The following is a 26,311-nucleotide window of genomic DNA, read 5'->3' as shown; positions in this document are numbered from 1 at the left end:
CTCACTAAGAACTGTGGAGGGTGTCATAGCAAAGTTGATCACTATTTGAATAATCTACCTAGAGAAGCGATGAGGAAACCTTCTTCTGAAATGTTCAAATAATTTTTTTTTTTTCTGTGTACATGTATGTAATTTTTGGATTCATACCTTTGACCACAACACTCTGTCATTGCTATTCCTTTTGGTGTTAGAATAAACACAGTCTGATGTCTTATGCTCTGGTATAATGACTGCAATTTCCAGCTCCTCTGTCCCAATGCCATTACTTCTTGAAAGCAGATATTGCCCTTTATTATATAGTGTTTAAATCCTTATCTCTTTACCTATCTGAAGATGTTTCTGATGTGTGGAAGCAGGGGATGGGAGGTACATAAAGGTTTTTGATGATCAACGCACAAGTTTGACAATAGTAGCAGAAATAGTTGCTGTCATGCTAAGCCATCTAAAGCCAGCTTTCTTGGTAGATAGTTCAGGAGTGTGCTGAAGAGCTCACATAGCCTTGGTGTAACACAGAGGATGCTGGCGATGAGCATACCCTGCTAGGCAGATGTCTGTAAAGTGGTTGCCAGTCAGGTACCAAGCACTGAGACTGCATGAGGAAAAACTTTGGTTTTCTAATGGGAGCTTTTTTACAGAGTGGTGGAGGGAAAAGAGTATTGCGTGTCAAAATATGACTGTAATAACTGTGCTTCCAGCCACAGTGAACTCAGAATAAAATTTCATCAGATATTTCTATCACCTCAAGGGAAGTTTTTCTATTACCTGACACTTTGGTCTATTAGAGGAGATATAAGTAAAAAGTATGTCATACTCTTATAATGTGCAGTCAGCTGATATCATGTATCTAAAACCTGTTATGTATCTAAAACCTATCATGTATCTAAAACCTATAGAGAGTCAGCTTGCAAATAATATAGGAAAACCATAAACATTGCAAATCATGGCCTCAATGTGCTGGGTGACCATGGGGAATATGTGAGGAATCCATGTCTTGTGACACTAAAATGTAATAGTGAATATTATTGCAAATGTTTAAAGATCTGGAGGCAGAATTATCTAGAGGAGCAAAGAAGGATATAGCTAACTTTCTTAAAGAGGTAATACCCAATTTAAAGAGTCATTGCAGGTAGGAAAGAAAATGAGAACATTGGTTGTAACTGATGGGAGATCTGAAAAATGGCTTGGGGGGGGGGGCAGATACTATAAAATATTGTCCATCCTGGCTCTATATTCAGTTCATCCTTAGGCAGCCTGCTGATCCTTTACAGCTTTGGTGGCAGCTACTGAACCCTGTGCAGGACTAGTGACTAGGATGTTTTGGCAGCATCCTACGAAGAGAGAAGAACCTATAAATCCAAAGAACTTACGTAATTCCAGCACAGGCATCCACCACCAGGAACTGTTTGTATTTCTTGAGGAAAGTCAGCTCAAGCAACTGTGGGTACAAATGTTTCCTTTCTGTTTGGCCTTTTATAGCTCCAGGATATGTAGATATAAAGAGACAGTAGAAGTTCAGTACTGCTATTGAGGTTACTTGTGGGTTTTCAGGGTTTCAGGTTTGGACTTTTATGTTTGTGTTGAATTTTAGTTATTGCACCTTATCTAACCCCATAAAAAAAAAGTTTTTGTCACCAGCAGTTGAATGGTCTGATGGTATCATTTTGTCCTTACTTCCCAATGTAATTACTAAGTCAATAATGCTCAGTGTTTGCCTTCCCCAAAAGCTTCCAGTTCTACATTTCCAGTTCCTCATGTCCAGATCTACAAAACAGTTTATTGATGTATTGGAAAACAAGCCATCTATATCAGTCAATTATATGGCACCCTATATCCTCAAACTCACAATCACTGTGATTTACATTTGAATTAACACTTTATTTGAAAGAGACCTTACCAAAACAGTCTCTGAAATTAAGCAAGTATTTAATCCTCCAGAAAGATTAACAGTCTTTCAATTCCAGGAGTTTGAAAAACCTATATCTGTACAACAAATCCGGTGGTAATGTGCAATCCATATGCATGTCAAATCAGTAAGATATTTGAGCCTCTGTGAATGTAAACACATATGCCATTCTTTTTCCCCTTGACCCTGGGACCTGCTACCGAAGAGGGAAGTAGTTTCTAGTTAAGCATGTTGGCTAAAGCATCCCAAATGTCCAGGTTCATTTCATTTGAGAGTGCTTCAGAAATGCACAGGGAGAAAGTCCTTTGGTTCGGAGATGCTGTGTTAGGAGGAGGAGAGTGTTTGTTTGCATCCAGTGATGTGGATAGAGGTCTCTCTTGCCTTCAGCTTTTCCAGGCTGGCTTTCCATTGTCACTGCAAGTATGTGAATTTTCTGAATTGTCCCATGTTGTTTAGGTTTAGTTTCAGGAACCATGGCAAGAAAGAGGAGTTCCCCAAAATAAAGAAGGTTGCTTCTTCCCATCCTGACCAATGTGACTGTAAGGGAAGTGGGTCTCTGCTTGCCTAAGCATAGGAATTGTAGTGTCATAAATCTGCCTGGCACTTTATTCACTGTACGAAACAGCTTGTGCTTGTCCAGTGTAAGTGATATCTAAAGGCAGCCTCTGAACAGCAGACCACATGAAGACTATGAATACAATTAATTTAGCAACAGATCTTCACTTGTTGGATATAATTCTGGGGAGCTGGTGACAAGCTAGGTTAATTGTTCCTATAGTGGCATTATATTCTTTAGCTTCTTTGCTTCCCATTATCCCTCTCCCATCATATTACTATTAGACATATGTAGAAGATATTTTGCAAAGGCATAGTACATTTTCAAACACCAGATTTACCATATGCATGCAGACTGCCTGCTCCGCATAAGTTCCAATACTTCTTTGCTGTGTGTGTATAATTAATCCGTTATGACTGGGAAACACAGCATGTGCTGTATATGTACAGAATTGTTGTGTCAGACTTCTGCACTGATCTATTGTTTTTGGAAACCGCTGGGTCCGCTGAGCAGTCACGGTGCATTTTTTTCTCAGCATGCACAGTAAATATGGTGGCTTTAGGAATAAGTAGACCTACCACTAGCAATCCCATTTTCTGAAAGCCAGTTATCGTTTGAGGTACATTTTTTGTTCTCAAAATCCTTGAGGAAACAATTTTGATACTGGCACCAACAGCCTGCAGCTTGCCAGTTGACTGATCAACTTGATGTACTTGTTAGAGACCCACAGTTCATCAGTATGATTTTGCCAGAGAACAAGAGCAAACAGCTTTTATTTTGGTCTTGGACCTTAGTTCTGTATTGTGGGACCACGGAGTTAGGACAGATTCTTTATACAGCTCTGTAAATCTCTAGTACCTCATATGGTAGTTCCAGCGTCACTGGAAGTCGTCCCCTCTCCTCCTTGGTATGGTTACATTGTTCTGCAATAGGCCTCCTGCTCCAGAAAGGCTTGTGTACCTACAAAAGTAGGGAAGCATTTGATATCTGCCACATCTGTCTTTAATATTTTGTACTTGGTCACCCTGTTGAGTGTTCTCTTGTAATATCTGTAAGGCATTCAGATCTCATTCTGAGGAAGCCACTGCACATGTCTGAATTTCATGAGGCAACAAAAAAAAAGGGTGTAGGGGAGAGAGTATGCCTGTGTGCAATATAGAACATTAAGTTAGGGTGAGCTGTCCCACAACATGCTGCAGCAGAAGTCCTACAAGGTATTGTCTGCACAGGTTAGAAAGGTTGAGTTCACCACAAATCTTTGCATCTCATAGGAATACCAACAAAAACAGTGTTTGACATATTTTGGCAAATCAGTGTTGACGGTGGAAGCAGGTTTACTGGGTTCTTGCTTATGAATTACATGTCTGAAAGTTCAGATGGCTTTTGTGGACAGAGAAAATCAGTCAATCCAAGCTATGGGTCTCCATTCAAGGGTATCTGGGTAAATTTTTATAGTCTGTGATACAGAAGAGTTCAGACTAGAGCACCCAATTGTTAGTTCTGGCCTTGAATCTAGCTGTAAATCACTAATTGATGTGCATAAACCTCAATCTGGAGGGATTTCTCTGGTGGCTGGATGTTTAGACTTTCTCTCCAGTTGATCATCAGCCTCATTGCTGGTAGGACCAGCAAGAGACCTCCTCTGTACCAAATGTTGAAATTATTGTGAGCACCTGGGCAATCAAAGAAATAGGGCCAACGTCATCAAATATTTTAAACTTTTCAATAGATTGTAATTTAGCTTCTCTCAGTTGTTTTCATCAAGTGTCTACTTTCACAGCAAAACAACACACTTTTGTTTCTTCTATGACAAACCTTTAAAAAACCCTAAAGTTCTCAGCAACGTGGAGACTAACTTTACTCCTGGATTCTGTTTTGTCTAAGAACTACAACATTTTGGTCTCATGTACTGTGTAATCTTTTGTCCATTCCTGAAAGAGTCTACTGAATACAGATTCAACATGATATCTTAGTGGCAAAAATTTGCTCCCTCTTTCTATTTTGGTGTCTAAATGGCAATGTAATAAATGTATTAAAAAAGGTGTGAGTTAAACAAGAATAAGAGTGGCAGGAGAACTCTGGCTTGGAAGCCTTGGGAGCCTGTCTGTCTCTTTCCAAATTCTGCTATTGATCTGGTGCACATACACACACCTATATATGTATATGTATATATATATACCACTTAGGAAGATCAGTGTGCCACTTTCTGTCTGTCTTTCACACACACACGCGCACACACAAAGACATATGCACATACCCCCTATTATCTGTAATGAGACAGCAATCTCTTCCAGTCTTGCCCGAGGACTCTTGGTGTTTCTCTAACATGAATGTAATGTAATCAGAGCTATATGAAGAAAGGTTCTTATAATGGATTTAGGTATTTTAACACTTGTTTCATTGTAGTTCTGAGAGCTCCTAATGCTCCAGAAGAGCAAGCTGATGAAGGTTGAGCTAGGTACATGCCTCTCAACACATGGAGGAGCACAGCACAGGTTGTTTCCCTTTACACTTTCTAGTTCAAAAGAGATATGACAAAATAATAAATTATTGTCCTTAGTAGTAGCAGAGTATATATGCATGCTTACAAAAGTTATTACTAGTCTAATGGTAGATATGATTGTTCTCATTCCCCATGTAGCTGTCTGCAGAAGAAAATAGATACCTTCACTGCTGTTCACATAATGGTAAAAAAATGATTATGTGAAGTTGTTGACGGGATGATTCACTTGAAGCTGGTGGGCAAAATTACCACCTTCAGCTAAACTCCACTGCCTCTGCTAGTAAAGTGGTCTCTGATCTGTTTGACTTATCATGCCAGGCTGTAAACTCCAGTAGTTCAGGAGTTGCTTCAAAAGGGTCAGTAGTTCAGGCAGTTGGAGGGAGATGCACAACAGAACGGACTAAGCTTGCCAGCTATCCCCCACTTAGAACTGCGTGGAAGACAAAACTAATTTGTTCTCTTCCTCAGTGCTTAAATGACAGAGAGCATTTATCTCCATTTAAATAGATCAGATTTAAATATATCTTTCAAACATATCAGATAAAATCAATTTATCTGATTTTTACATAAGTTTCAGATATCTCCTTTATAAAAATAGGCTTTAAATGGTAATAATTTAGTTAAAATGACAGACTTATTCTGAAGTATAGTTATTGGTCTTTCATGGAGCAAAGTGTTTTGTAAGGTTTCAGCAGTCAATAGACACACGATCAGGCTGAGACTATTTAAGCAACAGCATTGAGGGCATAACGAGAGTTGTCTAGCTGAAATCAGTGGGATTACTCATGTTTTATAAGTGAACAGCTAGCGAGGAGTCTGACACAGGGCCCATTAAAATTCAGGGCAAGCATTTAATTGATTTTTTTAATAAGTCTTTAAGTGCTTTGCTAAACAGGAGGGCTCAGTACCTATAACCTGGTTTACAACTCAGGAATAACTACTTGCTGCTATTAAATTCTTACTTGTCACCATATTCCGCTATTGATAACTCATTGGGAGATCATTACTGACATTCCATACCTAGTTTTGCTCCATCTTGTTCATGCTTTGCAAAATGTTCATCTAACTTGTGATTTTCCTATTGCATCTGCAGTCCAACTCACTTTATTGAGCAGTGAGCCTTGCCAAAACCTTGTCTGTACATGAAAAATTGCTTCCATAAAGTCTGAAATAATTACCAGCTGTGTCTTCTGAAATTCACACAGGCTACTATTCATCATTATTCAAACTGGACTTTGGATTCTTGTACTTTGTGTTTTTACACCAAACTTATCTATTTTTCTAAGTCTTTAGAAGTTCAGCTTCTTTTGCAAGTCAATAGATTTTATGAAAATAGTGAAAATCAAATTATCTTTTTGAAGTAGGTTTAATTTATTTGAGTTCCTGATCAAAAACTACTGGTCTGGATAAACACTTGTGGCATACAAATTCGTTTAAACTTCTTGTATCCTCAAGTTACAGAACACAGTAGGGAACATTATTCAATTTTCACCAGAAAACTTCTAATATAACATTCTTATTTTTATATATGTATTAAAAGCTATGCAGATTGCATATGAAATGAAGCAGATAGTTTGCTTCATTTATGCATATCAATGTCCATTCAATGTTAAATACAAATAATGTTTATAATGTTTACAATGTTTACTAGATAATCTTAAATGAATTGGACAAAAATTTCTCAGCCATTCAAGTGAGGATAGCTCCTCGCAATTTCTGAATCATCAGTTGATACTGCCTCCCAAGATAGCATACACTTCCAGTCTTCTAAGAACACATATGCTCTAAGTCATCACAGAGTGATTTATAGACATACGTACATATATATATATATATATAAAACCTGTCCCAGATAATAAGCAGAAAACAAATGTGGAAATAATCAAAAGTTATAAGTTACGAAACACAGAAAATTGATAAGGGAAGCCACAGAGCTCAGGAAACATACATGGTCGGCAGGGTTACTGGGAGTGAAAGGGTGCGGATATGAGTTGAAAGGGCTGTGGAAGGTGGAACAAAGTTCTGCAGTTCATTAGAGGAGATAAGGGGCACTTGACTGTAAGGGGAAAAGCTGCTGCTGAGAGTGCTTAAGGGCAGAGATTTTGATTACTGCACATTCATCTTTAACTTTGTAGAAAACAAAAGTCTGTCTAGATTTGCCATTGCCTTTGCAATACAGTTCCTCATGTTTGTTCTTAATGTTAGGCTTCAAAAGTCTTTAATTTGATCTGTCCCTCTATCCACTGCTCCTAGAGGGGAGAGCCACTGGTCTCTGACACAACTCAGACACATAGATATGTAAAGGAGCATCTATCTACAAGTTCTATACAGGCTTGAAGGAGGCTCCCAGAGGAACTGAAGATAGGTGAGGGCATACTACATGAAGAAGACAGTTAATGTCAAAAAGCTTAAACTATTAATTCTGGGAAGTGTAATTTTATTTTCCATGAATTTACAGGGACACTGACAGATGGATTAAAATAGTTTGTCATCATTATCATCGTCATCATCTAATAAAAATGGCAAGTATAGCAAAAGGGACCCATGGGTAACTCACAATTTTAAGGGGATGACACAAATTACACAGGATTTACTTTTCTCCTCTTCAGATATTTTTGTAAAGATAGCAGGAAAGGAACTACATGTATTGGGCTCCGATGTTTTGTGGAGCTATACAAATACAGATATATGAAGTGCATCTCAGCTACTAACAACAGCTTGAAAACCAGAGGGATTATTTTTTCTCATAACTAACCTTGGAGTATCGGAAAATAAGAGTATATTCAGCTTTGCATCCTTTGCTTATTCTTTATTCCTTTACCTTTTTCTTTTAGTATCGGCTCTCTCCTTTAAAATCTTGACTAGAAAACAGTCACTGAATGACATGGGAAGATTTCCCTACCCCACAGCAGCATTATGACTGTAAGTGCATTAAAAATAGGGAAGGTGTTCTGGTGTCCTTGAAGTATGGATGTGAGCAAAGATCTAAGATTGAAAGCGTTTAGCATGGATCTGAATGTCTGAGATAAGTTTGTCTAGTTAAAAATAACTGAAGCATAATTAAAGAGGGATGTTTGCGGCAGATGTCTGTATTTCAGATGCCACTGGGGACCCTATGAAAATAGATGGTCAAAACCTTTTTTTTCATTTCAAGTGAAGAACTGCTAGTTTTTCAGTTAACCTTTTCCAGTTGTCCCCTGGCCCTTTTTTGTTTTCTGTATATGAAACCAACTGGATATTTCTGTCTGTTCTTTGGAAAACTGAAAATTATTTGAGATGCTTTTATTTAAAAATCCCCCCCTCTTCTTCCTGCAGAAAGTGATAATAATAGAGAATTTTTTTTTTGTCTAAAAAGTTACAAAAAACTCTCACAGATGTTTAGAAGAAAATAATTTTATACTGAAAGATGTCATAACAGAAATGTTTCACCAACTTCTGTATTATAAAAAAACCAGTAGAACTAATTTGCAGGTATAAGACTAAACCAAGGCAAGACGTAAAAGACTAGGTGTCTGCAGGACACAGATAGCTCTAAAATCTTACACTTGTTTCCTGCTGCCAGAGAAAATCCTTACTTCTTTGATTTTACTCAGCAGCATGCAGAACTGTAGGAAAGAATCACTACAATAAAATTGGCAAGCTTTTTCTCAGCTGTATAACAAATAATACAAGGTATGTTCCACACCTGTAATTTTCAGTGACAGAGATTTTAATCATATGAGATTTAATTGTTTTGGCTTCCAGAAAAAAGAGTTTTCAAACCTACTTAGTTAAGGCTGCTATGCAGGCTTGTATAATAAATAATTTTCTGCACTGCCCCAGGTCAGTGGTTTGCTCTTTGAAGCTGAAGATGTCTTCAACGCAGGTGTTCAAAAGAATTGTTCATATAGAGATGTCTGTTTTAGAGAAAGCAGGATGCATTGTTACTAGATTTATGCTTTATTGCAATACAGCTTTGTCCAAAGGTATGTCACAAATTTTTAAGCACATTGGAGGAGAAGTTGCAGCAGATCCTGAAATTCCTTCAAGGGGACTTTTTTTCTCAACATTAACCTTGATTTGGTATTTATTTAATCTAGATCAGAGTTTAATTGCATTTGAAAATTGAAAGGATGCTGTCACATCTCTGTATGACGCACTGGTTTTACTGGGCAAATGAGGCTTCCAGACAAACTATCACAAGTGATGTAAGAAATTATGACCCTCCAGTTTGCTTCCCTTTGCAGTGAGTAGAAGCACATATGTGCAAACGCCTAATGCTCGATGGGTCTCAGCCTGACAGTGATGGAAGTTTAATGAACACTGGGAAGTGTGGCAATAGAGGAGTGAACACAGATCTGGTTTTGCTGATTCTGAGAGGGCTGAGGGAAACACCTCTGGCAGAAAAGTAGTAGATACCACCTTGGAGTATCTTCTTTAGTTAGCCTGGCTCATCAGGTGGCACTTGAAGTGTTTGAGCAGTTTTAGCTGCCAAAGAAAATATCTAAAAATCAGGGTAAATAAAGCGTCGATTATCATAAGCAGAATCTCTCATTTGGCTGCAGAGGTTCAGCACATGGACTTCCCACGTCTTTCATGGAAGTAGTGCTGGTGGCTTTGGTGGGAGGAGAAAAGCCTCGGGGTGGTTGTTGTTGTATTTATTTATGGATTATGTTTTCTCCAGTCAGGTCACAATCCTGGATAGGAATAATTTTGATCTATTTTTACTTTTAGAGCTTGATTTTAATTTCTTTCTTTAATTGTTTGATTGACTTATCAGAAAACAGGTATCATCTTGCTAATTTCCACTGTTTGTCCTGCATGTGATTGTCATGTTATTTATGACATTTATGATAATATATGTTAATATTATGTTAATACATATCAGTCATAATAAATTTCTATCTATCTCATAGAGTCTAGTAGTTATTGCATGGATTATGAGTTCAACTTCTGATCTCATATGGGTAAGAATCTTCAGACATAATGTTTTACTCTTGGAAAATGCTGATTCAACAAAACTAAAAAAGATCTTTCAGGAACTTAATGATGGGATAAGCGATATCTCAGAGAAACTTTTATAGATGTGCTGTTCCTGTTAGACAGAAATTGAAGCTTTCAGATGTTCCCTTCCTGAGCAGAGGCCCTGCTTTTCCTAAGATTATCTTTATTGCTTTTGGTAATTTACTTTGGCTAATGTTTTCAACAAATTCAGGCAACTTTGCCTAATTTCAGACCATTAAATGAATTAGCTAAACAGCTAAAATTTAAAACTGAAGCATGTTGAGCCAAAAAATAGAGACATCAAGCTCAGTAGACCAGTTTGGAAAATTAAATCACGAGTATTTCTGTATGTAAAAGTGGAGTATGGACTTGGACATTTCAAAGAAAGGACCTATATATTTTTGAATGAGTACTGTTTTGTTTGTTAATGTTGTTAACCCATTATTTTTTAATTATTTAGCTTAGGAGAAAAAGAAAGAAAAGCAATTTGGATTATTTCTTAGATACTGATATTTGGCCTTTTTATTGTGCCTGTGTGTGGCATGTATAAAACATTACATTAAAAACTGTATTTTAAAAAAGTGAAAACTCTCCATGTTCAGAACCTAGCTCAAGTCCTACAGGTCCTTAAGTCACTGTTAGAACACTTATTTTTAAATTTTGTGTAGTTCTATGCTTTGCACAGGAATGAATTTTACCACTGACAAGCAGTGTTAGAGTGAGTGGAAAATAATTTTGCATTTGAAATCGTGATATCATCATAAATGCATGAAGAAGCATGGTGTATATTATAATACACGTGTGGTATTAATTGTCCCTAAACTTTGCATTCTTCCATGCAAAGACAGAAAAACACACCCAGAGAAAATATTTTACCAGTTTCTGTCCTCGTATTCTTTCAAGAAGGGCAGAGACAGTTCAGATAAAATTTTCATTCTGTTAAAGTCATTGGCAAAACCTTTGTGGGGTTGACTTAAACCCAATTCTGTCTTAAAAGCTAATTGTTCTGCTGTGCATCCATCTGCCCCCTCATGTTGCTTTTAATCTTCCATGGAGTTTTAGACATTTAACAGTTTTTCATATATAATTGCACTAATCCTGATAAAGGAGCTAAATTGGGCCTTGAAAAAGAAGATTCCCACCCTTCTCTCTCCTCATTGCTTTAGAACTAGTTCTTACAGAAGATAAACTACTTATATTCATCTCACCCAAATTAGGTGTATGTAGGAACGATTACTGTAAAACTCATGACTAATTTTACTTTCCCCTGAAGATGCATCATACTTCACACTTCCTCCCATTTAGGAAATGATTTATGGTTCTTTAATTACTGTAAGTATCAAGTACTGATTGTTTCAATATTAGCAATGCCTGTAATCTCCATTTGTCCAGAAGGCAAGATCTTAAAGAATGAATAAAAGCTTTCATAGCTAGTTTCTGCTTCTTCCTGATGCCTTGCGGCATATAATTCTCTGTATTCATTGATGTAAAGCCAAAAGATATTTTAGATCCTATATTCTAACCTCTGTTATCTCACATGTCACTCAGCCTCACCTAGTCACTCCTCTGTTGAACATAGTAATTTGTATTTAATGTAAGGATATCTTTGGAAAAAATCTTTCAGGAAGGAATACAGTTTTAATGAGGAGATAGACAACCCAGTGCTGCTTCTCTCAGACAGTGCTTTTATTTACACAGCACACTGTGCAGAGCAGAGCAGATCCCTTTTAGTCATTCAAGTAAATATATAATTTCTTTACAAGAAAAAAACTCTTAAAGGACATTCTCATGAGAACTTCTTGCTGCACTTTTAGATAAAGGCAAGACCATGCAGGTGGTATAACTGCTAGTACCCAGTGGGAGCTGCCTGCAGGCTCCTCTGTTAAAATGAGTAGCTGAGTTTATCCTGCAGCCAAGAACATGGGCTCTTCTTATCTCAACTGCTAAGTCCTAACTGCCCATTGCAAAGGTCTATCACTTTGGAAATTGCATATTCCAAGAATATATGCCAAATCTATGCTGTATTAATATTATGCTTTAAAAAGCAGGCAGGGAGATCTGTTCCTCTCCAAGAGGAGGATTCTGGCAAGGAGTCTCATGAAACCCCTTTTTGTTGACACTTGTCCTATGGGACCTTCCTGGTAAAGCTGGCATGTTTGTATCTCTGAAGAAGAATCATATAACTCATAATAGTCTGATTTACTAATATAAGCATTTCTCACCAATATGCTCACTAGACAGAAATTTTGGAGAAATTATCTTAAAAGTGACATGATCTTATCCAATAAAGGGTATTACATTGATGCTGGATGATCAGCTACCCATATTCAAGTTGGGGAACAGCTAGCTAGGAAGAGCTACTAAGCTCTTCCACAGTAATTTTGATGTTGGCCAAATAGGCATCTGCAACCTACACTGAAGAAGGCTGACATCATTTTCTTGTGTATGAACAAGATTACAACTTGCAAGACATCAGAAATAATTCTTTTGTTGCTCAGCACTGGAGACTGCACTCCAAGAAAAAATGGAGCCAAATGGAAAGAGTCCTGAGGAAATCAGAATCAACAGAAGCCTAGAAAATGTAATTTTATGGTGTTCAACCAAAGAAGAAAACCCCAAGGGAGAACATGAGGGCAGTTATAAATTACATAACACTGCTGTAAAGACACAGGGAATAATCTGTTTTCCATGTTCAAGAGGGAGGTGGCAAGAAGTAATGGCTTTAAATTGAAGCAGTTTAGATATTAGGAGTATGAACTACCAGTAAGAATAATGTAGTGAGTGAGTGTTGCAGACGGAGTGAGAGTGCATTTCACTCATAAGAGAGAAGCAAAAATATACTTTATTGATATAAAACAGTGAGTTAACAAAGTTCAATGGTAAATGCGACAGTGATTTAACAAGATTCGATGGCAAGGTACACTTGATTATTTACTGCATAAAGGACAGGGTCAGACAAAACTGTCAGGGAGACCCTCCCGTTGAGTCATGTGGTTCAGAAAGGAAACCCTTGCATTCTAAGCTCCTTCTCAGAGAGGAGTCTAGGTGCTGCTGGATCCAATCCTAGTCCCAGACTTAACGGTTTATGTCTGAAGTATTATATATGCACAATCAATCCTTTTTATCACTCAGCTAAGATTTCAAAGTTTAGCCTGCTATTAGTCACTTAGCGAGGACCTGTTGTAGCAAGGAATCTCTCAGCCTTGAGGAGTAACCTTGAGAGGTGTCCCTACTCAAGGGGAGATCCTGGTGTGCAACCCACTGTTGTTTCAGGAGAGCTCAATGGGCCCTGGGCTGTCCACTATTTATAGAGTAGAGATAATTGACTTATAGTCATATTTGCATACCAGCAAGACGTTTGGGTCACTGCTCCAGACAGTCCCTGGGTACTTTTTTGCTATGGGTCCCAAAGTCCCGTATAAGCTGGATGCAGCCATCATGACCCCCACTGGTGGTTATTGCTTATGCAGGGTGGTGGGGGAGCACACCACCACAGTGAAGTTGCTTAAGAAGTTGTGGACTCTTTGTAATGATTTACATGGCTCTGAACGAATACTCATCAATCATGACATAAGCTATTATCCTATCCTGACTGAGGAGGGTGGTTGTGGTGATGTCTCAAGAACTGTTTTAAAGTCTGTACCATTCTATGAATCTATGAACTTTCTGAAGACACAAGTCAAACATTCTTAGAATTTTTCTCACTTCTATTTCATTTTTTTTTTTTCAGCAATGGTATATTAATCATCCTCATCTGTATGATGAAGTTAAAGATGTTGTATGGCTCTTCCAGAATGCTATTTATTAGTACGCAGGAACTTTGAGTAAGAGGAGAAGCAACATGAGGCAAGTAATAAATACAGAGCAGCTGACACATCTCAGAGAGCTCTAGTTGATTAGTGAGTAGCTGACTTTGAATGTTCATATTCATGCTGTGGAAGACTCCAAGCAGGACTTCACACTCAGTTTGTCTTCAGACAGATATCTGTGTTGCCAGTCAACCTGATGGATCACTGAAGTACCACTCAGTCAAATGAAATGAAATCAGATCTTGGATGATGTAATGCTTGTGTTACTGTGATCACTGGAAAGAGAATCAAGGTTCCTGTGTGCAGTGCCAAGTATCTACAAACTATTATATATAAAGAAGTTTTTCTTGTAAGACGTCCTTCCAAAACAGTAGGTGAGGGCTCAGTGTATGGCATGTGTTCCAGTGCTGGTGAAGACCATTGAAACAGAGACATAATTTAACAGATAATGATTTGCATTTTGCATGTGGTGGCTGCCACCATGTAGAGCTGACTGAATCAGGTGGGGTAACAAAGTCTACCCAAACTAGGTACGCTGGTCCCAGCTAAAAGATGGGTTCCAACTGATATAGCTATTAAAGTCCAAGTGGACTGGGAGGAGCTTGGAATAGTCTTGGTGTCAGGAAAATTGTAACTGGATTCAGCAATGGTGCAACAGTCCTGGTATGTTAAAGAAGATAAATGTCACACAATTCCATTATGTGCACAATGTGTATAACCCCGAGGTTTTATTTTCTGGAAGAACAAAAACATATGTTAAAAATTTAAAGTTCCCTATCCAGTTCTAATGGTGCCAGTCTGGAACGTAAAGCTCATGTCACAGTTTGCTTATGGATAAACACCAGGGCAAATATGGATCTGGCAAAAGTAACAACCTTAGGCTTATTAAAAAGATAGTCACATCACTGCCATTTGCAGTAGTAATATACTCACGTAGCTGCTGTTGGCATCTGGTGGAGATGCAATGGTGGTTCAGTTCTACCCATACGGCAGTTCTGGCACATTTCTGACCATGCTAGTAACATATGCAGAAACGGTTCTGGTTGTGCAGATTTTGTTCCCACATGACTACTGGAAGGTTGGAAGAATTGATCAATGTGCTTATCACACTGTACTACTAAAACCACAGTAGCATTTAACCACACAATTTGGTTTTAGAAATGTTTCTTGGTCACAGTGTTACAGACACAAATCACAGTTCATTCTGCCAAGTGTTTTCTCCCCACCCTGTTTTTATAACAACTTCTGGAAGCATATAACTACTCTTATCACTAGAAAAGAGGAATCTGCTACCCGCTTCATCTTCCTATTAATCTGTCATCAGGAAAAATCGTTCATTCATTTTTTTAAAAGCAGTTTCATTTTCAAAACACATTCCGATATCTAAAAAATTATGAGACTCTTAATGTTAACACTTCTGGCCCTGGGGGTAGGACTATGAAGTAAATATGCTGTTTTGCTGCAGCTGATTTCAGGGCAGTCACTCTAAGTTATGGCTGCTCTGGCACATAGCCCAATGGATCCCTTCCCTCAGGCTGTGAAAAACTCCTCTGTAACTTTGTCAAACTAAGCTGGGAGCAAACAGCTTAAGTAGATGCCACACAGTAAGTAACAACTTTCTTCTTTTGTTTTGTTTTGTTAATATTTTTCATTAAAATAATAACTTCAAGCCTTTTAAAAAAATTGAAAAATGTTATTCAGCCAGGGCTTCAGTGCAAAACTCATACTTGCTGAGGTCTTGACTTCAAACCTCTCCCTTTTAATATATTTACAACGCTTCACAATGTTTTTTTCTTGCACTTCTCCCTCTGAAATGCTGATCTGTTCTGCAGAATAATTTTTCAAAAAATTAGTTATTCCAGGAGAATTGATCATGATTAAGTAGTGTTGAGATCTATCACTTGTCACTAATCACTTGCAGCACCATTTGGTTGAGGCTAAGGGGCATTACAAATGTCATAAAACCAGGCCAGGTGTTGTGGTTTAACCCCAGCTAGCAACTAAGCACTACACAGCCGCTCGCACACTCCTCCCCGGTGGGATGGGGGAGAGAATCAGAAGAGTAAAAGTGAGAAAACTAGTGGGTTGAGATAAAGACAGTTTAATAGGGAAAGCAAAATCTGTGTGCACAAGCAAAGCAAAGCAAGGAATTCATTCACTACTTCCCATCGGCAGGCAGGTGTTCAGCCGTGTCCAGGAAAGCAGGGCTCCATCACGCGTCATGGTTACTTGAGAAGACAAACGCCATGATGCCGAATGTCCCCCCTTTCCTCCTTCTTCCCCCAGCTTATATACTGAGCATGACATCGTACGGTATGGCATAGCCCTTTGGCCAGTCTGGGTCAGCTGTCCTGGCTGTGCCCCTTCCCAGCTTCTTGTGCACCTGGCAGAGCATGGGAACCTGAAAAGTCCTTGATTAGTATGAACACTACTTAGCAACAACTAAAACATCAGTGTGTTATCAACATTATTCTCATCCTAAATCCAAAACACGGCACTATGCCAGCTACTAAGAAGAAAATTAACTCTATCCCAGCTGAAACCAGGACACCAGGTAACACAGTGGCAAGATTTCTGCATCTTAATTAAACTCTATTTGATCATCATGAAAAGCTGTCATCATACAGCTATAACCAGACAAAGTGAGATTTAATTATGACCTTTCTTAAAAAAAAGAAAGTGCCAGCAGATGCTATTTCTTCTGTAGAGGGCATTCTCAGAGTGCCTATTTCTTCCCAGAAGATATCTGCTCCTGTGCGTCTACTCACATAGAACAGGGAGATAGGAACTGAAGTTTATTTGCTTGAGATTAGACAAACTTCCCTCAAAGGCAATGTCCTAATTGTGAAGTTGTAGACTGCTTTAGGTGGGCTTGGGTGTGAGGAGGAGAAAATGGAGCTTCAGAAGTAATAAGGTCAGAGATAAAGAGAAAATGAGCACAGGCACCAAATCTGATGGCTTCAGAACAGGTCAGGGCTGATGTATTTCTAAATCTGTTTAATACAAAATACACTGACAGTCCCAGAAACAGATGCTAGAATCTAAGGTTCCCCTTCCAATACAGGTCCCTAAACACCTGGCCATAAATTTCTCTTTGGCTGAGGGCAGCTTTAAGCATTCCATGCAAGTGGAAGATCTCCAGTAGGAGTGATGGAGTCAGCTGCTTCCTTGTCTCCCTTTTTCACATGGAAGTTTCCGGGTGTCTCTTCTGTGCATGCCCGGAAGTGCCTGATTCCTAAGCAAGCTGAGCAGTGCAGAAGTTGCCTGGTGCCCCATCACCCCAGGGAAGTTTCGGGCACTCTCCTGGACAGCTGGTGGTGACCCTGTCAATGGAATGTCCTTCAAGGGAATTTGAAAGAAAATTAAATTCATCCAGGAGCTAAGGCACACTCTGGGAAGGGGAAGCTATAGCTCAAGTTCCCTCAGACAGAGAGACCATGTTTCCCACTTCCTAGCAGGTGAGCACCTCTGGGAGTGTGCTTATGAGTAATAGTGTCCGTATTGTAATGGGAGAGAATGCTCACTGATAAATATTATCCGAAAATCTTTGAATGTTTCCAAAATGAGGTCCTCAAATATGATACACAGAAATATGCCTAAAGATACTCATGCTGGTTGGACAAGAGTCAAGCTCCTTGCGAATACTTCTGGGCACATGATTTTAGGAGTGTGGGAACTTAGTGTAAAAAACAAAGGTGCTTAATATGATCAGGCATACCATGGTTCTGAGTGTGCATTTTCAAGATGACACTTTTGAGGTTAAATGCCTAGGTTCTGCCTAAATCCTACATTAGATCTCCCTATATCTCATTTTGGATTAGTGTTCTCAGCTCCATGTTTTCACAAGAATGATGAAAAATAAATAAAGAAGACACAGGAAAAAAGCCATAAAATTATCTGAATGCTGGATGAAGCTCTTTGCAGTGAAAGTGTTAAAGAGCTTTTTCTCTTTAGGCTATTCAAACAGTGTATGAAAAAATGACTTGATTAAGTTTGTAAATACTCTCATAGACAGAAAATACCAGTTAGAGAAGGACTCTGGCAGTGTCACAGAAAAGTGGCAAAGACCAATTGCCAGAATCTGGAATCAGGTGCATGCAAATGACAGATTTGGTATACATTTTTGATACTGAAGGTCGCTACTGATCGGACAATCTACAGATGAAGTGTATTTTGCATCTCTTGATATCTGCATATGAATGTTATTTATCTTTTGGAAAGATATGCTTACATTTTGTCAAACACAAGGTACAGAAATAACTGAAAGTGGTTAAAAAATGATCTAATGGTCCATTCTAGTTTTAAATCTTAAGAATCTAACATCTTCCCTGTGTTTTCCTCATTCTGTACTGAAAAAGTTCTAAAGCCATGCAGGACAGAGGATTAATAGTAGCACAAATTCCTTGGCAAAAGTAATGTATAGCAGTTTTGCACACTTATCAAATTGCTCCAGATTAAATCTCTTTCCACTCTGACAGCATAATATTTAGTGAAGTGATATCCTGTCCCCAGTATCCCACTGATATTTCACTGAGTGTGGCACCAGGGACTGGGAATTTAGATTTACCCTGAACATGACTCAGAGCACTGAGAATATAAGAAAAGGTTTTCCTCAGATTCATAATGATATCTCATATATTTTTAATATATATAGATTGTGCAGTCATGAAGATGACACTACAGTGCAGATCTCAAATTCAGGTTTCCAGTGCTGAGCAATGATAAATTTAAGTTGAGCAATGACAGTCCAGCAGATCAAATTTAGTAAGAGAAGTGGGAGCTGCAATGAACCTTTGAAAGCAGAATAACTATCCTCAATACTTAGTCTGGACTTGGATATTATGATCTAAATCCTGCAACTCTTACTTGGGACATTGATGGAGGTGGTTTGGGCTATTAATAGAGCAGCTGGTTCCCAAGACATTGAAGAAACAGCCTCTGGAAAGCCGCTGCACATGCTTCTAGGGTCTTGGCTGTCCACATGTGGCAGGTGGCTCCTTTCCTTTCTTTTTGCCTGTCAGAACTCCAATGCCAAAGTCTCGGTGCCAATGTCTGGCCAGCTCCCATCCCTGCCCCCACTTTCTGCGTGCCCTACTCTCAGAGTCACTTTTGCTTGCTTGAACAACCCAAGTCTTCCTAAAACAAGACTGTCAAGTATCTTCGAGACCTCATTTATAAATCCATCCTCTCTTTCTCACCTTAGTGATCATATTTTGACGTACTATTTGTTCTGGACTGAAGGTGAGTCACTTGAACAAGTTAAGACCTGTCTTTCATTCATAAGCTCTGGGGTCAGTCCGCAAACCACTGATGTGTCTGTAATAGTGTTGACTTGATAGCAAGGCTCCTTAATAGACCTTTGGCTTATACAGAAAAATGGACTCAGTTTCCAGTACATTTAACTGGAATAAATGTGACTCCAAACAGCATAACCCAGGAAGGCAGAAAGACTTTTTTACTGCTGTAAATCATGTCCACGTGGGGGTTTTGTCAGCTTAGTGGTATCACTAGTCCTGCTAATCAAGCTGTGCAGTGGTGTCATGGGCAGTCATGTACTGGTTCAGGGTGTCAGAAGTCTTTACTCTTAAAAAGATGGGGTTAATCTGCCCTTGCAAACTTGGGCATGCTTTAAATGTCTTGACCTCCTTTTTTTCAGTGTCTCATGGAATTTTTCTGAGGTAAAAACACTTGTCCAGGCTGAATGGTCAGGATGGAGGAGAAATTCCCTTGGGTTCAAATTGCAAAAATTACCTTTGTTCCAGACTTGCAGTTTTACAGAGAAGGAATGCCCTGGCCATTTATCATCAAATGTCAAGTTAAAATACTCAGATCTAACTGACTTATGACAATCCTGTTCTGTAGATGTGGCTATAGATTTCACAAAGCATGCTAGCAAATGGACATAACGAAAAATGGATATGGCAGAAAATGGATATGGCAGACTATGACAGTTAAAAAGGACAAGTGCATAATGACCTACACTTTCAGCTGGTGGGCTTTGCCAGGGCATTCTGATAGCAGAAGGTAGCCCCAGACCTGACCAGTTGTTTAGTGATTGGTCATTAAGTGGGATGAAATGTAGCAGTGTATGATCCGATGTGCAGCATTCTTTGCAGCTGTGAGACAGGTGTCCCTTGAAGCTTAAGATGCACAGGGAAGTCTGAATGAGGTTTTTCTGTATACTGCATACCCCACTGCGAATAAATCTTCTTGTCCTCTTAAATATCGTACAGGCCTATCATAACAATCTGCTCAAATATAAATGCTCATTTCAAACTGTCATTGAAATCATTACCAGTCTTTTCCAATATTTTCATTCCCATATTTTTTAGGAACAGTGAGGTAAGTCTTCAGATCCTCCACAGTGCAGATTAGCTCTTATTCTGACAACACTTGTTCCATCTGTCACTGAACACAGTTTGCTTTTCATAAGGTCTGAGTTAGCCTTAGGATTTCTTTTCACTTCACCAGCTTACACTTTTCAACTGGTTGCACATATTAGCACAAATTAAATTTTTAAAGTGTCTTTCTTTGCCTAATTTGTTTTACCTCATAAATCTATAACACCGAACCTCATTTACATCACGGTACAAACAGCTCAGTTACCTTCACAGAAGTCTAAATGCTGTGACTGACCAGCACCACCTGCCAAAGGAGGGAACCCTGCAGAACCCTGTGGCCTCTGAAGCCCGTTAAGCAGCTCCACTGAAGTCATATGTGTAACAGTAAGCATATACTTAAATTCTTTTTTGGAATTGTCCCAGAAAGTTCAGTACTTTGGAAGACCAACTCCAGAGCATTTCAATTTACACCACACAGGCAAAGGGGAACAGCTGTGGGGTAGCAGAATACACAAGCAGTTGCAGCATTGGTCTTGGCTCCTGGAGGCACTTAGACTTTCTGTAGGGAGCCTTGGGTGGAAGATGGAGGGAGGGAGGGAGGGCAAAGCTTCTCCTTAACCTGGCTTCCAGAAACACAGAGTCAGTGAAACTGCTGTCATTGCCACCACTGCAGTCGTGAGAAGGGACCCTAAACTGTGATCTGGCCCTTAAAATGAGCTCCTCCAGTTGACAAAGCTCCCTCTCCAATCTGGCCATCAGTAAACCTAATGCTGGATCCCGTGAAGTGCAGAATAGGCCAAGTTATGTTTATATTTTCTCTTAAAGAGTTGCAGAAGAAGTGACAGTAGATTTTTGACGACCAAATAAACATTTCAGTATTCAGTGCAATATATGTAATGCTAATATGCTGCATTAGTCCATTAACTTGAGACATTTTTATGGGCCAGGCAGAGCGAAGAATATCTCTTCTCGTATTCATTGCTGTGATCATGCAATGGGCAGGAGGCAAAGGCCAGAAGTGTCTGACTTTCACAGGCTCATTGTGCCTAACATTGGATGTCCAGGATTGATTTTCAGGTGTCCTACGGTACAATCAAGCTATTTTTACTTAGGTAACCACTTAAAAAGTGCCTGCGTATTTCTAGGTGTCCAGGTGAAAAGGACTGACGTGCTTTTTCTCCTGTTACACTTCCATGCACCTAAGTTCATCCATGCATGTAAGAATCTACAAAAGAAAAATTTTGAATGTACTTCCTAAATATGCATTTCATTCAATCCATTTTGTCAATTAAAAATAATTATTTTATGCTAGACAGTACAGGAGTTCATCTGAACCACTGGATTTTGTATTGGGTAGCCTTGTCAAAGCTATTTACTTGATCTTTTTTATGTGCATGCTGAAATGCATTTCACAAAGTGGCATGTGATGTTACAAGATCTGCCTTCCCAAGGTTAATTCCAATCCTTGCCTTCAAGGATCAAATGTTTCAAGCAGATAAGAAGTCAGGTTTTGTTTTGTTAACTAGATTTTTTCTGGACCCAAAAATTTGCTTAAAATAATGTTATATCACCATAGCCATTGTACGATCATAACTGCATATTTAGTATAAATTCTCTTCTATTCTATTCTGATTTCAGTGTCATCAAGATAGCATCTGAATGCCAATAGTGCAGTAAATGGCATAATATTTAGTACATATGGGTAGTCTATACATGTTCTACTCATAAGTAGACCTATTAGGTGTGATTCATCTAATCAAATACTGCGTTTGTGACACATGTGTCTAATCTGAATGAGCCCCTTAGACTCCTTTTATAATCAGTGGAAGAACAGTAAATGTGTATGATTCATCTCATTCTAATACAGATGTCTATAATAAATCATTTGGATTGCCCCAGACATAGATTTTTCCCTCCTTAGCTCTAAAGGTTAGCAGAAGGATGACAAAACCTTATTGCTCATTTCACCATAAATCTTCTACTGTAGTATGTTAAATTACATGTTGGTGAGGCATGAAATAACAAATGGTGGCTTGGTTCAAATTGCAGTGCTGCTTTTCTATACTAGTAATAGTGATAGGAGCAAACAATTATTTCCCAGTGTTACTGACTTTGAGTAGTAGACCTTTTAATATAAATAATATATATATATTTATATATATATATTATATATATAAAAATAATATCTTTCATGCAATACAATATGAATTGACTTATGGCCAATCAGGTTGTATCAGGTTACTCATAAAATATTGCTGAGCTGCAATTGAGAATAAGCTGCGCACTTGCACTCATTATTGCTGGTTTAGTCACCCTTTTATGGGGAATGACAGCCTGGTTCAAGTCTTCTGTGTAATGGTGGTCACAAGCTAAGGATGGCTTTCCCATACCCCCAGGGGAATCTTAGGCACTGAATTACAAATTCAGATCTGCTTGGGGGAAGTTGTTTAAATAGCGTTTAAACATAAAGTAGAACAGGCAGACTCCCTTGCTCAATCACTTGAGCCCATCACAACAGATCTTCTACCTGCTTGAAGGCTCGGATTGCACCAAGGTTTTTGACAGACTTACTGAGTGCTTGTCACCAGTCTGTTCATTATTGTTGCTTGCAGCTTGCACTCAGCAAACTTCGTTACAACTTGTTTCTTTTCCAAGAAACAGATGGTATTTTTCAACAGAAAATAATTATCAGTATTTTTGAAACCTGTTGTAGTAAAACAGAACAGTTCTTCAATCTACAGGAACTTTTCACTTTATTACAGTTTTGAGCTGACTCACTGAAAATACTCTAGTTTTTGAAATGTTTTTCATTCATGTTGATTTTTGGAGAAAATGGCCGATAACTTAGAGTGGGGGGTGCACCGTGAGCTTTGCCCACGTGAAGGATCCTCCACTGCAGAAGATGGATGTTCAGAAACTTGTAATAACAATCTCCCTTAAGATGCATAAACTGGGGGCTAAACTCACAACATCTAGATCTTCAAAGAATTTCTAAAAATGTATTGTGCTGGTTTTCTATTTATTTAGATGCAGCTCTGATAAGTGCCTAGTTATCTTACTAAAGGTAAATTAAATGTACTGCCACAGTGATTTATTTAAAAAAGCTCATATTTCAGAAATCACTAATGAAATATTGAAACTTAGGAAAAGGATTACTAGGACATTTTCACTTGTGCTTTGTGCTGGAGGTAGTTGGGTAAATTCAAAGTTACCCTATGCTGTAAAAATATAGTGAAAAGGAGGAGTTTCTGCTAGAACAGAAAAGTCATATGAATTTTGCCCAATATGCTCTATCAGAGAGCTGGTTGTTAAAGTAGTGCAGAGAGCCAAAAGGCACAGTAAATATGTCTGATGAGCACAGTCCATGCTGCTACAGCTGGACTAGAGCTGGTACTCATGTTAGTCCAGTTATCTCTACTTGTAGTACAAGTCAAAGTATAGGCAAACTCTAGTGAATGTGGTATTCACAAGGATGTGTGAGGAAATGCCAAGCAGTGTGCACATTTTTTCAAACCTTTGATTACAACTCAGCAACTAATTTTTGCTCTTCTAAAATCAGATGGAAAAATTGCAAGGTTAAATATTACATTGGTGCAATTGTAGATTTATAAGGATTAGGCCTTAAAGTCCAAATCCTTACAGGTTTCTTGTACAGCAGAATCTTGAATGAGATATCATTGGAAAAAAAGTAAATGTATTTCTCTTTCTGCTTGTATAGTTTTACTTCCTAAGCAGGCATATTGCTATTTCAGTAGGTAAATTGCTTTTTTTAAATCCACACAAATCAGAAGGTGTAGAAAGGAGTGCTGAAAAAAACAGACCCTCCCCTCCTCTCATTTTCCTTTGTGCCACTAATGCTTACTGAATTTTTAGACTATACATATAAACTTTAGAGAAAATGGCTTATGTCCCAGGAATGCAACTGTTAGTTCTCTCTCCAGCTAAAAGCAAGGATTTAATTTAATTTTTCTGGTTTGTGAGACTTTACCCCAATTTATTTAAATAGAGCAGATTATGAGACTATTCAAGTTACTTTTGTTCTCTTTTGCTGCTGGTCTAATGAATGGCAGCAGTTAAAAGCACCACTAATGAAAAAAATGGGAAAAAAACCCTCCTCAAATTTAAATGAATACATTTGTTATTAATTATTTTCTCTCTGTATTTTTCCTCTTTCTTAGTGAAAATGCTTTCAAGAAGATGGTGTTCTGAATCTTCAAATACCGAAGAATTGCTTTTTTGTCCTTTCTTTGTCTTATCTGCTCTCTACTGTCCTCTGCCATGATTTCTGAATCACAGAAAGGGAAAGGAAGGTGAATTTTGGGGGATGAACCTAAAAAGAAGAAGGCTGAACTGGATGAGAAAGCATTTTTCTGCTCCCTTCCCAGAGCCTAGAGAAGGGTGCCAACTCCCAGCTCCTTCCCTGCCTAGCCCTGCCAAATGCCAGTGCTTCTGCCCATCTCCGTGTTCCCAGCCCAGAAACCCTTCACCACCCCTCGGTGGCTGGAAGATGTGCTGGGAAGGGCTGTCTGCCTGGGACACTCAATATTGTTTGTCCTCACTTGTGCTCCTCTCTCTACCCCTCAGTGACATTGCTTTTAACTTCTTGACAATGGGCCCTATTTCAAAATTGTCTTTCTCTGAGGTGTTTGTACGTGAAGGAATTAGGAAATCCAGGCTCACAAGCGAGATGTCCATTTTGATCCCACAACTTAAGCCAGACAAATGGCTTGAAATCTGTTCAGGTGTGTCTTTGCCCAAATGTCAGCTTTATCCCACTAATTTACTGAAGTGACTGGTGCAGGTTTAAGTGTCCTCATTCTTCCCACTTATCTTGTGGCTCCAGAGCTGGCCAAAGCCCCTCCAAATCCCAAACCACGCAGGAGACAAAGCAGTACATCATAACAGAAAGCGAAGATAAAGTTTCATTGTCTTCAAGGGGTGATTTACAAAAAGCTAAGGAAATAGCTCTGATATTCTCCTTTCTCTACAGGAGACGAGAAGATAGGCCTGTCAAAGTATTCAAACATACTCCTAAATCTAGATGAATTAAATAGTCAGAAGCAGGTGTATAAGTATTCTGCTGAATCAGAGCTGCAACTACAGTATGTTTAAAACAGACAATATTTGCAATATACAAAGATCTATTTCTCTAAAATGGCTGTGTCCACGGAAAGGTAAATGACATCTCTACACAGTCTGTAACAAGATTTATTAACCAGTGAGAATATCACTGCTCAAGAAAACAAGGATGTGCAGAGACATTGTTATACAAACCCAATGTGGAAAGAATTCTTTAAAATGGAAACCTCATTGAACCAAAATGTCAGAATTACTTATGATAAAAGGAAGAAACCATTACTTTTATCTTAAAGACCTTATTAAAAATACTTTTACTAAGGCTTTTAGTATTTTTTACTTTTCAGTACAAATGGCCTAAACAAAACACGAACATGCTAGCCTTTATATCCCTCCTGTTACACAGAGTATTGTATGAGAAAGGCACATGGATGAAGTTTAAAGCTTAAGCTGAGACTGAAGCTATTGGCCCAAACAGTTCATACAGCTATGGCGTTACTTTTAGTGCTTCTTTTCAGTTTGTAGGGTAGGACATCCAATTAAGAAATATGTTTTATTATCTCATGTCTAACCAAACAGAGTAAAAATTTATTATTTTATTTATCATCAGGAACAGGACCGGGTCATTGCTAGCAACATGACAAAGATTCAGCAGTATGAAGTCGATCTGCATAAGGACAAAACTAGAGCTTCCTTCAGTGTCAGAGGCCTTTCTGGTGTACAGCCTACAGGTCCTGGTGATTAATTCCAACTACTTCCTTTGAAATGGGAAAGTACAATGGTAACTAATGGTCCCCTCAACTTCTTCACCTTCCCTAGAGCAATGGAGAAGGTAGCCACCTATGATAGTGTGGTATGGTCCATGTTAGAAGGCATCTTCTATCTATCTATCCATTCATCTGGTAAGACAGTTCAAACTTTGACACAGTCTGTCCTCTTTCACAGTGTGTGTGCAAAGAACTCATGGCTGTCGTGGTTTAACCCCAGTCAGCAACCAAACACCACAGAGCTGCTTGCTTACCCTCCCACCCCAGGTGGGATGGGGGAGAAAATTGGAAAGGCAAAAGTAAGAAAACTTGTGGGTTGAGATAAGAACAGTTTAATAACAGAAATAAAATAACACAACAACAACAATAATAA

Source organism: Nipponia nippon, unplaced genomic scaffold (assembly GCF_047370975.1).
Source record: "Nipponia nippon isolate SJK-2023a ecotype South Korea unplaced genomic scaffold, ASM4737097v1 scaffold_4, whole genome shotgun sequence".
Lineage (NCBI taxonomy): Eukaryota > Metazoa > Chordata > Aves > Pelecaniformes > Threskiornithidae > Nipponia > Nipponia nippon.
This window is presented reverse-complemented; position numbering follows the sequence as displayed.